This window comes from Nuphar pumila, chromosome 3 (assembly GCF_984573655.1).
Source record: "Nuphar pumila chromosome 3, dmNupPumi1.hap1.1, whole genome shotgun sequence".
NCBI lineage: Eukaryota > Viridiplantae > Streptophyta > Magnoliopsida > Nymphaeales > Nymphaeaceae > Nuphar > Nuphar pumila.
The window spans coordinates 90,935,228-90,950,043 of NC_143251.1; positions in this window are offsets into that span (position 1 = coordinate 90,935,228).

The following is a 14,816-nucleotide window of genomic DNA, read 5'->3' on the forward strand; positions in this document are numbered from 1 at the left end:
TCCATCGTCTAGATGGATCTTCATTCCATGGCCTCTTACACATAAACTATAAAGAATACTTGAAATGAATATCAAGAATTCATATGATAAACTAAAAGGGACCTTTGAAATTCAATTCCACTAATAAAAAAAAATGAGAAACCAAAGCAAAGATATGGATAAACCTTGGATCGGCTAGGGAGATGGCTGCGAGTGTGAAAGTGTTTGATCAATGGATCGTTGGTGGAAGTTGGAATCTTAGAGGATGCTGGAGCCGTGTGGATCTTGCTGCTGAAAATCGATTTGAGATGGCTGCAAAGTGTTGAAGTGGTGCTGCCAACGTGAAAGGCTACCACAGCAAGGGCGTTGGAGATGGCTACGACCAAGAGAGGAGCTATGGCCGACTGCTGCAATTAGAAGAAGTGCAACAAGGATGATGGTTGGATGTAGTGTTGGCTGTGGTGCAGCTGCTGGTTGAAGATGCAGCAAGGTGGGCTGCTAGAAGGCTGCTGCTGTGGAGAGCTTGAAGGTTGGTTGCTGTGTAAGGCTGAAGAAGAGCTGCAAGGCAATGGAGGATGGTGCTTCAAAGTGGAGGCCGACTGAAGCTATTGAAGAGGAAGTTGTGGCGTCTTGAGGTAGAAGGAGAAGCTGCTGACTGTAGCAGCAAAGGGGAAAAAAAGAGAGAGTTCAAGGGAGAGAGAGAGAGAGAGAGAGAGAGAGAGATGCCTGCGTTGAATGCCTAGAGATGCAGCCGTATGGCTCCTTGAATGAGAACTTAGGGAAAGATCAAATCTTTCCTAAGTTCTTGTTAGTTAATGAAAGAAAGGAAAAAAAACGTAAATGGGTTGGAGGTTGGGAAAAAAGAAGGAAGGAAGGAAGGGAAGAAGGAAGGAAGGAAGGAAGGGAAGAAGGAAAGAAATAAGGAAAGAAAGGGAAGAGAAGAAGGAAAGAGAGAAGGGAGAAAGAAAAGGAAAGAAAGGGGGGGAAAGGAGAGGGAAAGAGGAAAGAAAAGGGGGGCTGGAATGCCATACGTGAATGGAGGGAGAGGAAAGAAATGAGGAAAGAAAGAAAGAAAGAAAAAGGAAGAAGAAAGAAAGAAAAGAAAGAAAGAAGGAAAAGAAGAAAAATAAAAAAAAAATAAAAAAAAGAAAGGAAGCGGGCTGGAAGGTGGGCTAGGGTGGTCGACCTCCTTGTGGGTCCCACCTTAAAAAAAAAAATAATAATTAAACAAAATAAGAAGTAAAATAAAATAAAACAAACAAAAAATAAAGAAAAAGATTAAAAAAAATTCTTTTTTTTATAAGTTAAAACAAGAAAATGCAAATGGATGGACCATCTCAGAGCGGGTCTAAGTTCCACTTTTGAAATTTTTTTTGACGATTAGAGGGGTAAAATAGTCTTTTCAGAAAATTTCCAGATGAAACAAGCTATTTTTGGCAGTTTTTGAAACGAGCTCGAATTTTGAAGTTTAATACCCCGTTGTGAAGCAAATCCAGTGTAGAATTTGAAAATTTAATTTTGAAAGAGATCCAAATTGTATTTCTCGAAAAAATATTTCCAAATTTAGAATCTCGGGGGTAAAAATGTCAATTTTTGGAAACCCAGGGTTTGAAATTGATTTCTGAAAACTTTTAAAACTCAATCTGGATTGAAATTTATAAAACTCGAGTTCTGGACTTCGAAAATGAAATGAAATGTTATGAAATGATGAGAAATGATATGAAATGATGAGAAATGACATGCGAAATGCTAACCTTGAATGAAGAATTTTGGATGTTAGACCTCGATTCGCAGCTGTACCAGTTTAAAAAGCATAAAAACTGATAAAATTTACAAAATGGTTGAAGAAATGATTTTTGGACTCTACTGGATTAGAGTGACACTGAAAATTAGGTTTTGAGCTGAATTGAAGTGAAATGAGTTGAATTGAGCTGGATTCTAGAGTTTCAAAACTCAATTGGACTGACCAGACACTGACTCAACTGACCTTTCCGACTGAATTTTCAAGAAAAGCTGCCATTCTTAGAGAAATGGTACATAATGGTCACTGGAGTGAAGTCAATTATGAACCTGAACTGGGTTTGAGCTGAAACAAAGGTTACTAATACTGATATGAACTAAAATCGAAGCTCAAACACTAGCTCAATTGACTGAACTCAACTCAGTTTCCGCTGAAAGAGCTGAAATGGACTAAAATGGGCTCCTGGGCACTTGGAAATGGTTTCGAACTGAAACTGGAGTACTTGAACTCTTGGTGAGCTCAAGTTAGACTCTAGGCAATATGACTGACTCAGAGACAATTGGCTTGGATTTGAGTGAAAAATGAGGTCATTTCTGAAGAAATGATCCCATTTTGGCAGAAATGGTCAGAAATAGAAATGGTCTATTCATTGTGAGCTCAGATGAGCTTGAAATGACTGATATTCTGACTGTCCTGAACTGACCAATGAGCTTGGTTGACTCCGACTGACTAGGGTCCGGGATGACCTAGGGGTAAAATGGTAATTTTCCTAGTGAAAATGGGTAAAGTGGTAATTTTCTGAAACTGACTTGAGGTTTGACTCCTACACTGACCTAACAGGGTTGACACTGGCCGAGGAGGGTTGCTTGAGAATGGATGATGAAAATTTGGGGTGTTTACAGATGCCCCTCTTTGCTACTAAGCTGACTTGAAGACGAGTTTAGTGGCAAAGAAAAACACACCAAATTTGGGCTATAAAAATGCCCCAGTTAGAAGGATATGACTGGATACAAAAATATTAGCCATGATGAAAATGGTAGATATGAAATGGAGAATAAAGAAGAAAGAATTTACCTTAAAAGAAGTGAGATTCATGTTTTGCCCTTAACCTGGATGGGACGAAAAATACCTCGTGTAAAAACGATACTCAGGTTTGACCCATAACGTGACCGTGGTATGAAATACCTCATCAGAATGAGGTTCAGGTTTAACCCCTTAACTTGACCGGGAATGAAATACCTCATCAAAATGAGGCTCAGGTTTAATCCCTTAACCTGACCAGGAAATGAATTACCTCATCAGAATGGGGCTCAGGTTTAACCCTTAACCTGACCGAGAAGATAGAAAATGGTAAATTGGATGGTGAATAAGACAATTTTCTTGAAAAGGAATAAGGTGACTCTTTCGACAATGCGAAAGATGAATTCTTTCGACAACGCGAAAGATGAAAAAGGCGATCCAAAGGAACAAGGCGATTCTTTCAACAACGTGAAAGATGACAACGCCATCCAAAGGAGCAAGGTGATTCTTTTGACAACGCAAAAGATGGATTATTTTGACAATGCGAAAGATAACAAAGGCGATCCAAAGGAACAAGGCGATTTTTTCAACAACGCGAAAGATGACAAGGCGATCCAAAGGAGCAAGGCGATTCTTTTGACAACGCAAAAGATGGATTTTTTCGACAACGTAAAAGATAACAAAGGCAATCCAAAGGAACAAGGCGATTCTTTAAACAATGCGAAAGATGACAAGGCGATCCAAAGGAGCAAGGTGATTCTTTTGACAACGCAAAAGATGGATTTTTTCGACAACGCAAAAGATAACAAAGGCGATCCAAAGGAACAAGGCGATTCTTTCAACAACGCGAAAGATGACAAGGTGATCCAAAGGAGCAAGGCGATTCTTTTGACAACGCAAAAGATGAATTCTTTCGACAACGCGAAAGATAACAAAGGCGATCCAAAAAAACAAGGCGATTCTTTCAACAACGCGAAAGATGACAAGGTGATCCAAAGGAGCAAGGTGATTCTTTTGACAACGCAAAAGATGGATTCTTTCGACAACACGAAAGATGGCAAAGGCGATCCAAAGGAACAAGGTGATTCTTTCAACAACGCAAAAGATGACAAGGCAATCCAAAGGAGCAAGGCGATTCTTTTGACAACGCAAAAGATGGATTCTTTCGACAACGCAAAAAATAACAAAGGCGGTCTTTTCAGAGAAAAGGTTAATCTTTCAACAATGCGAAAGACGATAAAGGTTACTCTCTCAAGGAGGTAAAAAGTGATATCAGGATGTGTCAAGATGGACATTGAGCTCTTCACTTCACGTCAAGATAGTAAGAAAATATTGCCAAAATATTAAAAATTGTTTGTTGATTCAAAATGCTTGAAATTTATATATATATATATATTGGTATGAAAATCTTTCCTCTTTTCTACCCAGAGTATTACCTCCAATTGGGCTAATCTCTGTAGAATCAAGATTCGAATTCAAATTTCTTGCAATTGACTTTCTTTCAAGGAAGCTATCAATTTCTTTGATATGAACAGAAAAGAGAGTATTCTTGATATTATGAAAGCAATTGGTGAAAGAATATTGATAGTAGAATTTCACAAAATTAAAGAAGATTCTTTGGTAGATTTGGCAGTCTGATATTCTGGGATTCTTTTCTCATGATGATCTTTCTGCCCACTTTTTTTTTATTGGCAGAATTAGAGCTCTCTTGGATTTTTGAGGATTACATTATCCTTCATTTCAGAGATGTGCTGACTTTTCTCTCTCTTTGTTTTTGGAAGGGTATGTCACAAACTCCTTCACCTTGGAGATGCTCCAATCCTTCTTTTCTCGCAGGGATTATATTGACGATTATTGGCTCTTTGGTTGGAAATCTCTTAATGATAGCAGAAATTAAATATCCTTTAGGGTTTGTCGGGAGGCTCATCGCAGTCGCCTTTATCTTGACGGTGATCTGAACTTTTCCTGAAAGGATCTGTCACAAACTCCTTCATCTTGGAGATGATTCAAATCTTCTTTGGCCCCGGGGGTCTAACTCGCATAATTTGTCTTCATCTTGACGACAATTGAGAGATCCCTTTTGCAGATATTTAATTGCAGCTTAGGTGATTGAGGAGATATGGAAATTGAATGGATTTTTCTGTGTCTCCCAGGATATTTCGACTGCTTTATTTTCCAAGAATGATCTTTAAAAATGTGTCATTGACTGCGATCAATACCGATCACTTATGGCTTTTCAACAACATTGAATTTTCTTTGCTGGCCACATCGAGGATTTATTCTTTATCCGTTTGGTTGGCCAATAGAAAAATTTTGAATTTTTAATCCTTCTTCGCAAAAGCTTTGTCCTTTAGGAAATAATACTGAAGGTATTCTGAGGTAAAGTTTTTGTGCCATAAAGATTTTGAAATCAACAAAAATTTAATGACAAATTGGCAAAATACTCTTGGGATCTTTGGTGAAAGAAATTGCTTGATATCCGAGTTGACACATCAGTGACCAAATTGAGTCTTGAAAAAAAACTCAATAAAAGATCAACTTGAAAGTTGGGTTTTGTCGACCGTCCAGCTTGAAAGAAGGATTTTGATTGAAGGATCGAATTTGATGATTTGAAATTGATTGACATTGACGAAGTTGTAACCCGAAGACTTGGAAAGTGATAGATATTGATAAAGTTGTAACCCAAAGGCTTGAATTTGGAAATTGATTGACCCAAAGGTCAAAATTAGAAATTAATTTACTGAGAACGACATGGGCTCAATTGAGAACGACATGGATTCACTGGGAACGACGTGGGTTCAATAGGGATTCATCCTAAGAACTTGGATCAGGAGGACTTCAACCTACAAATCACATTTCAGAAAAATACCAATCCAAAAAGGGTTCGACCTAAGGACTGTAAAGAATATTAGACCAGAAGGACTTCAACCTACAGATCAAATTTTTGGCAGTGGGATTAGTTCTGAAGGGGTTTAACCTAAGTACCGGGAATTAGTAGGAATTCAAGCTACAGATCGAATTTTTGAGAATGAGATTGGTTCCAAAGGGATTAAACCTAAGAATCATATTGGTTTGGCAGACGTTCAACCTACAAATCACATTGGTTTCTCATGGGTTTGACCTACGAACTATCAATTCTATAGGATTTAACCTAGGGACCACATCGGTTTCACAGGGGTTCGACCTACGAACTATCAATTCCATAGGGATTTAACCTAAGGATCACAATTTAAGAAGGAAGGATTCAACTTGTGAGCTTTGAATGGACTAGGTGCTAAACTGGGTTTTGAGGGAAGATTCGAATCAGAATTCAAATCTTTAAGAAAAAACTAAATGAATTGGGTTTTGAAATAAAATTCAAGTTGGAACTTGGATCTTTTAGACCAATTACTAAATTGTAGAAAAGTTTGAGTAGGAGTTTAAACATTTAAAGGAAAGCCAAGAGAATTGGATTTGGAAGAAAATTCGAGTCGGAACTCTAATTTTCTAGACCGATTCCAGGCATTTGAATTGGATTTGGAAGAAAATTTGAGTTGGAACTCTAATTTTCTAGACCAATTCTAGGACATTTGAATTGGATTTGGAAGAAAATTCGAGTCAGAACTCTAATCTTCTAGACCAATTTAGAAGGAAAAGAAAACTTGGATCGGAACTCGAATCTTCGAAGGAAAATTAGATTCATTGTGGAAGGAAAAGAAATTCAAGTCGGAACTCGAATCCCGAAGGAAAAGTAAATCAATTTGGAAGAAAAAGAAATTCAAGTCGGAACTCGAATCCTGAAGGAAAAGTAGATCAATTTGGAAGGAAAAAAAATTCTAGTCGGAACTCGAATCCTGAAGGAAAAATAGATTGGTTAGAAGGAAAGGAAATTCGAGTCGGAAGTCGAATCCCGAAGGAAAACTAGATTAATTAGAAGGAAAGAAAATTTGAGTCAAAACTCGAATTCCAAAGGAAAACTAGACCAGTTAGAAGGAAAGGAAATTCGAGTCGAAACTCGAATCCCGAAGGAAAACTAGACCGGTTAGAAGGAAAGGAAATTCAAGTCGGAACTCGAATCCTGAAAGGAAACTAGACTAATTAGAAGGAAAGGAAATTCGAGTCGGAACTCGAATCCCGAAGGAAAACTAGATCAATGTGGACATTGAATTTTAAGGTGTACCGGTGTGAACACCGGATTTTGAAAATATACCAGTACAAGCATTATGTTTTGAAAAATTACCAGTACGAATACTGGGTTTTGGAAAATTACCAGCATGAACACTGGGTTTTTGAAAAATTACCAGCATGAACACTGGATTTTTGAAAAATTACCAGCACGAACACTGGGTTTTGGAAATTAACCAGCATGAACACTGGGTTTTGAAGAATTACCAGCACGAACACTGGGTTTTTGAAAATTACTAGCACGAACATTGGGTTTTGAAGAATTACCAGCACAAACACTGGTTTTTTTGAAAAATTACCAATTGATTTTGATAGAAGATTTTTAGTCTTCACCCTTACGATGACTTAGACAACTGTCGGAGTCTCAGGATTTATCCCTTATTCTGAATGGGCAACTCAGGTTTATCCCTTAACCTGAAGGGGAAACGAATTTGATACATATGGATGCAAATGAATGCGAATGAATGCATGCAAATGCAAATGAATGCAAAATGATGTAAATGGATGCACATGCATGCAAAATGAGAGATTTATTCGATCCTGCCTGCATACAAAATGTTTTGAAGACAATTTTCAAAATAATGCCCCAGTATAACTGGGGAGTGAGATTTTGGATAAAAGGAAGATAATTGATGTTCGAAGAATGCGCTCCGACAGTAACAAAGCAACTGACTTTTGATCGATTCAGAGACTCTGAAGAGGGTCATTCCTCATGCAAGAACATTTTGCAGAGAAGGAAAATAAGAGGTAACATCAAGTTTATGAGGAAAATTGATAATTTTATTGATGAAGAAAAAAAATGACAAATCAAGGAAAGATAGACAGGATTATATCCTCCTTTAAAGGTAAAATGAGAAATAGGAAAACGGTAGCATTGTCGACTTTTTTAGTAATCGAGGAAAAATGGCTAGTCCTCCTTTTCATCTTCAACGAGAAGATTCTTATCAATGCAATCTTAAACAATGTTCTTGAAGACAAAACAGTGGTCAGTATCGTGTCCCACTGCCCGATGGAATTTGCAGAACTGGTCCATGAACCTTCCCATGATCGTGGGAGGATTTGTGTCTCTGGGGAGCTTTACCATTTCTTTGGTCAACATATATTCGAGGATTTCATCGAGAGGTTGATCAAGAGGAGTAAACTGACGATCGTCACCCCAACCATCCCGCTTTATCTTTTCTTTCCGCTGACTCAATTTTTCATTCTTCTTTGAAGATTTTTCTTTCTGACCTGCATGATTGCTCTTGCTATTTTTGTAGTCGCTGCGACCGACATTTGCAGAGAAGGTGAAATTTTCCTTCTTCTTTGAATCTTGATTATTCTTAATGAGAATGATGCCATCATAGACCCTGTTCTCTATTCCCATCTCGAGCCACTCGGCCCGTTCAGTAAGCTCAATGAAAGATTTGGAAGGCGAGGTAGAGATAAGACCCCTCAAAGGTTGTGAGAAATTGTTCAGAATAATCTGGAGTGCGTGCTCTTTTGAGATGGGACTTCTCATTTTATTGCAAGTGCCCCTCCATCTGCGGATGAAGTTTCTGGCTTTTTCATTATCTCTTTGCTTTGTATTATAGAGATGGTTTAGCGTCGGCAACGCTTCGGTGTTGAAAAGGAATCGTTCAATGAACAGATTGACTACTTTATCGAATTCCTTCAACTCGATGGGGTTGATATGTTCTGAGTACCACTTGGCGACAGTGCCCTCCAGACTGTAAGGAAAACATCTAAACAAAGCATGATTGTCTCTCTTGAATCGATTGCACTCCGCAAAGAACATAGCCAGGTGAGCCTTGGGATCGCCAGTCCCATCAAATTTGACAAATTTGCGAGGGAGATCTTCTAAGCAATCTTCCCCATCTAAACCATCATAGAAATCTTTGCTTGTGAAAATCCTTTTGCCCTTGTCGCGGGCTTGCAGATCCTTAACCATTTTGACCACATCTCTAAGTTGTGACAGGTCAGAGTTATTAGCAGACTGATCTTTTAGCTTATTGGTTGACCCCTGCCTCTATGTCATCTTCTGAAAAGCTTGCTGAGCCTCACATTCTTCATCGGTGCCACCTCCTGATTCTGCTTCATCAGATGTATCCTCATGTTGGATACACTTCTTGGATATCTTTAATTGTTTCTTCAATGTTTGGCCCTTGATCTTTTTCTTGGTAGGAATCTTGTCGGAACTGGCCCCTGTTTGCTCTGCCATCATCTTATTCATCATCTTTTGAAACATGACATACATCTAGGGATTGATATCATCATTGGCTTGTTGACTTTGGTTCCTAGCAGATCGCGGAGAATCCCTCTCTTGCTCGCTGCTACTGTTAGGGTGCTGAAGCGACACTGTTTTCTTCTTGGATCTGGTCTGAACCATTCCACGATGCCAAAACTCTCTGTAAGACAAATAGGATGATTAGAATGAGGGAAAATTCTTGAGGGAAATTACTTGGAGAATAGAAGGAAAATAATGGATGAAGATATGAAATTGGGTTGACAATTTGAAGGATATCCCTTTACCAGGGATGAGATTATTGCTGGGATTGCGACAATTGCATTGTTATTCCGTGAGAGGAAATAAACAACCAAGATATGCCTTGTTACCTAGGCGAGGTTGTCAACCATGAAGAAAAAGATATTTTTGAAGGAATATAACAAAGTAATGCATAATTGATAATGAGCTTCCTTGTGAACTTGGTAGATTATCTGAGAAGGAAGGTAGAAAGAATTTTTTTTCAGGGAAAAGCATTCATCACAAAGGGCATATTGCATGAGAATTCAGAAAATAACCTTATGAAGAAAATGACCTCCAAATATAAGGAAAACTGATGATTTTATTGATGTCTTGGAGAAAGGATGACAAATTTAAAGAAAGCAACTGGAGACTACCTTTATTCAGAGAAGCAAAAAGTAGAAATGATGGAAATGAGAAAGCATTGGCATTTGTCATCTTCATGAATGATCAGGGAAAGGCTTGGTCAGAACGGTCGACTGGTCTTCATCTTTAACAGGGAGATTCTTGTCAACACAATCTTGAACGATATTTTTGAAGACAAAGCATCGCTCAATATCATGCCCCGTAGCTTAATGGAATTTGCAGAAGCGATCTTTCCATTTCCCTAGGGCGACCAGAGGATTAACAATTCTTGGAAGCTTAACCATTCCTTTGCTCAACATGTATTCAAGGATCTTTTCGAGGGGTTGATCTAGAGGGGTGAGCTTGTGGTCACGCTCCAAACCTTCATGCTTTGACTTCTTTTGACTGATTGCTTTCTGCTGGGAGCGGGATTGAAGGGGTTTGGCTAGGACAACCGGCTGGTCTGCTATTTTGCTTTCCCCCAGAATATCCTTATCAATGCGATCCTGAACGATATTCTTGAGGACGAAACAATTTTCTGTATCGTGTCCCATTGCACGGTGAAACTTGCAAAATTGTTCTTTGAATCTACCCATGATTGTCAGAGGATCGATGACTTTTGGTAAGTGAACCATGCCTTTTGCGAGTAAGCTTTCCAAAACATTCTCGAGCTTCAGGTCCAGAGGGGTGAACTTTCGATCAGTGCTCCAGTCTTTGTGTTTTGGTTTTTCCTACTCTTTCCCTTTATACTGGGAATTGGACTGAAGAGGTCGGGCATTCTGCTTGTCCATTTTATCCTTTTGACCAGTGTGGTCCCCTCTGCCTGGATTCGGGTTTCCTGATCCTCCAGTATAATTTTTTCTGCCACCCCTTTTGCTTTTGCCATTGTTGTTGTCCTCGATGTTCACAGAGAATGTGACTGGTGTCATCTTCTTGACTGACTCCTTTCTGATGCTTGACTCGGGTAGCTCCAATAGCATCTTTGTCATCATTTTTTGAAACATTTTGTACATGACTGGATCAATCTCATCTTCACTTGTCTGGTCCTGCTTCTTGACTGGCCTTAGAGAACTCATCTCTTCGACACTGCTTGGCACTGTTCTCTTTCCCAACATTGTTTGAACCACGGTGAAAAATGCCAATGCTTTCTGTAAAGTAAAGGAATGGTTTAGATTGAAGAATTTTTTAGAGAAATAGAGATGATGTAGGAGATGTCTAAGGACTCAAAAAGAGACAAAAATCTGGCAGACATGAAGAAAAGAAGTTTGACAAGATTTCAACATTTGAAAAATTACACGCAGGATCAAAATAAGGTTGGAAATTCGAGGTCCAGAGGAAAGGTAGGAAAATAAAAATCTCCTGAACTTTTGAGGAAAAGTATGAGGTTTTAAAAATTGTCCAGGGTTTTGATAAAATTGTTGAAAAAAAATAGATGAAATTTGGAAAATGATGTAAAAGGAAAATAAAAGAGAATTGAGAAATAAAAGAAGAATGCATTCAATCACATCCTGCACAAACAATTATGCACATACAGCATTCCCTAAGAAGCTGACTCTAAATGCATCAATTTTGAAAGAGCTGTAGGACCCTAGTTCTGACTCTAGGCTCAGATCATCTGGGTCCAATCATTCTATGCCGATATACTTGAATCGAGGCTCGATGTACGTGGCATAAAAATTCATTTTCGGTTCTAGGCTTGTATTTTCCCAACATCCTTGACCGCCTGCCGATATACGTTGGACTATGGCCCTTGGTACGTGGCAGGGGGGCGTTAGCCCAAATAAGTGGCCCAGTTGTGAGGCTCTGTCCCGAACTATGGTTCTGGAAGAGAGCCCAGCAACGTGAAGACTGGGTAGACATAGGTGGGGTGGTTTTTGAAATATGATCACATGCAGGCAAACAGAGGGCTCTAAGTCCTAAAGAGATAGAGTTTTGAAATTTTTTGAAGAAGCAAACATTGTTTTCATACAAGTCCTAGATTGAGGAGTGTTGTATTTCAGACCTAAGTCCATGTGAGCATGCATAATTCTCCTCAATATGGTCCTACCAAACCATGCCTAGTCTACATGCAATCCATGTCAGCTGGGTTCAAGTCTAGGCTCCTAGGTTCACATGATATCAGAAATTAAAAGCTGACAGTTTATAGAGCACGATTTTGATAATTGAGCTAAGTCAAAGCACATAATCGATCAGACGAAGACAGGTCCCATCACGGTCGCCAAACCTGTTATCATCACAAAATTTTTCCCCTCTCTTGCGAGAAAGAAATGATTCTGCGAGTCAAACTCGACCTAAGTTTTGAAAATAGTTTTTGAAAATTAACTAGCCTCCGTTTTAAAAATTTGCGGGAAAATTCTGTGGAATGGGATCCGCCTGTCGGTACGAGGTTCAACCGTTCTTGGCGCCTTTACTAGGGGTAATTGAACCAAGGACCAATTATGTACTTTAACTCGACTCAGATATCTAAATTATGCTCTATTTTCCTAAGATGCACAAAGAATCAAGCTTGTGCTATGAAAATTTTAAAAATAATGCAAGTTTGAGAAATATGATGTTTGCTTTAGAAAGTTGAAATATGCTTGAAAAATGATTGGAAAAGTGCTTGAAATTAGAATTCCTGGGAAAATCATTGAAGTTCATTGGAAATCAGAAATTTGTATTGGAAAATGAATACTCAGGAAAACTTGGACTTTAGAAAATCGATTTTGAGATTTAGATTGCTTTTCTGAGGAGACGGATTTGAAAATTCTGAGAAAATCAAGAAAGCTCATTGGAAAATGATTTTGAAATGAAAAATGGAGAAAACTGGATTCTCAGGAAAAAGGGAAATCTGAGAAAATCAATTTCTGAAAACTTGAGATTTTGAAATTTGAGAATTTTAAAACATTGGAAAATCTTGATTTGAACTTGGGAAATGCTTTGAAATCTCATTTGAAAACTTAGGATTCTGAGAAAATCCAATCCTGAGAAAGACTTGGTAAATCCTTGAGAAAATTGATTTTCTTGAAATTGGAATTGAAAATGAATTTGAAAACAATGCAATTTGAATAATATGAATGAATGAATATGAATTTGAAAAGGGAATTTTATTGAGGAAATGGGAAATCCTTTTGAAACTTTGAGAAATGCAGTGCATTTTTTAAGTTAGCCTAAGAGTGTAGGCTGAATGTGGCTAATATGAAGATCATAAATCTAGGTTTCATTTGTATTCTGACTATGGCCAAAAATACAAATTCCACCAAGTTAATAAACTCCATAAGAGCTTGTGCACGTGCCATTCGTGTCAACCATAGTGAATTTGGAAAAATGTGCATGAATGATACATCAGATATTGAAATTTTGCTGAAATTAAACTATATGCAATGCAGTCCTATTTTAAGCAGAAATGTAAATTCTTATTCCAAATATTACATTGATTTTTACATTAAATTGAATAAAACAAATAAATAAAACAGCTAAGTTTTCCTCTTGAATGTTTCTGCAAAAGTAGAAAACAATGTTAGTACAAAAATGTAGGTTTTTCTGAATTTATCCGAAAATATGGAAAATTATCAGACATAAACCCAAATTCATATCTCCTTTGATATAAACATGATAAATAATGAATAAATTTTGAAAATAAACATAAAAATTCGAATTTAGGCTCAAAATCACCAAAATGCCCCTAATGACCTTGAAATCAGGGTTTTCTGAAATTGTTTTTATAAATTTTGGAATTTTGAAAATCAAATAAAACAAATCAAATACAATATGATGAAATATGATGATATGCATGGAAATTTATGAAATTAGAAATTGAAATTTCGAAATTTAGGTCAAAATGACCAAAATACCCCTGATAACAAGACTATGGCCTTGAAACCAGGGTTTTCTGAAATAAATTTTGCAAATTTGAAAAATTGAAATTCGAATGAGATTGAAATTAACCCTAATATGATTCTACATGCTCATGCACATGATAAAAACCCTAAAATGGCAAAAATATCATAAAATATCAAATTTAACCTGATTTTCGCTTCTGAATTTAATGATATACTAACACATTGAGGAGATGAACTTGAAATTAAGCCAAATTTGGCATGAACACCTAAAATAACCCTAAAAACAGAATGGAGCTGAAAAAATTAAATTTTTTATATTTTCTTAATATGGAAAATAGCTAAAATCCTAAGAAAATCAAACTTTTACCTAAAATACTGATTCTAAAGGGGATTTCGGATATCAAACTTCCATAAAAAATTCCCAACTTTTATGGGGTGATAGAGGACAGTTTGGCAAATATTGTTTCCTTTTACACTTTCTGGTTTTTACATATGGTCGGAGCTGTACCACTCCAGCAAGTCGGATCGGAATCCGCCAACTCTAGGATTTGGAGGAAACATACAGGTTTCGGTAGAAAATGTAGTAAAAATAGTAAACAGTTGGTAAAAAGGCTGAAATTGTAGTAAAATGTCTCTTACAAATATATTAAAATTTGATTTTTTTGCATCATTAGAATTCGGGTTACGGTTTGGAAAAGGGCACACTGTTATCCGAGACCCAAATCTCGGAAATTTCTGGATATTGGAATCTGTCAGACAGAAAATAAAATTTCGGGAAAAATATTGAAACGGTTCCAAAAATCCCCAAATTCTGATAAATAACAGGAAAATATGTTAGAAACAACTTTTGTGTTAAAAGTTTTTTCATACAAGCTACGGATTGAACGGACTCTATGCATTAGGGTCTGTCTATACCCTGACGAAGGAAGATCAAGATTTTTTCAGGGGTCTGGGAAATCCGATTTTTGACAGAAGTCAAAACTATTTAGAAAAACCTCAAAATTTCCAAATCATTAGTAGATTCAATTATGAATCTACTGTGATTTTTGGAGGACAATACGGATCCACCACAAGGGTGGTGCCGGAGGTTCTTGTCTGCTAAAGCAGAAATTGAAAATTCAAAGAAGCAGAAAACCTGATGTAGGGTTTGATTGGTTTAGATGAGTTCCAAAACTCGAATTGATCCAAATACTTGGTAGGGAATGACAGGTAGACAAATCTAAATACTGTGAAATTTCCAAGA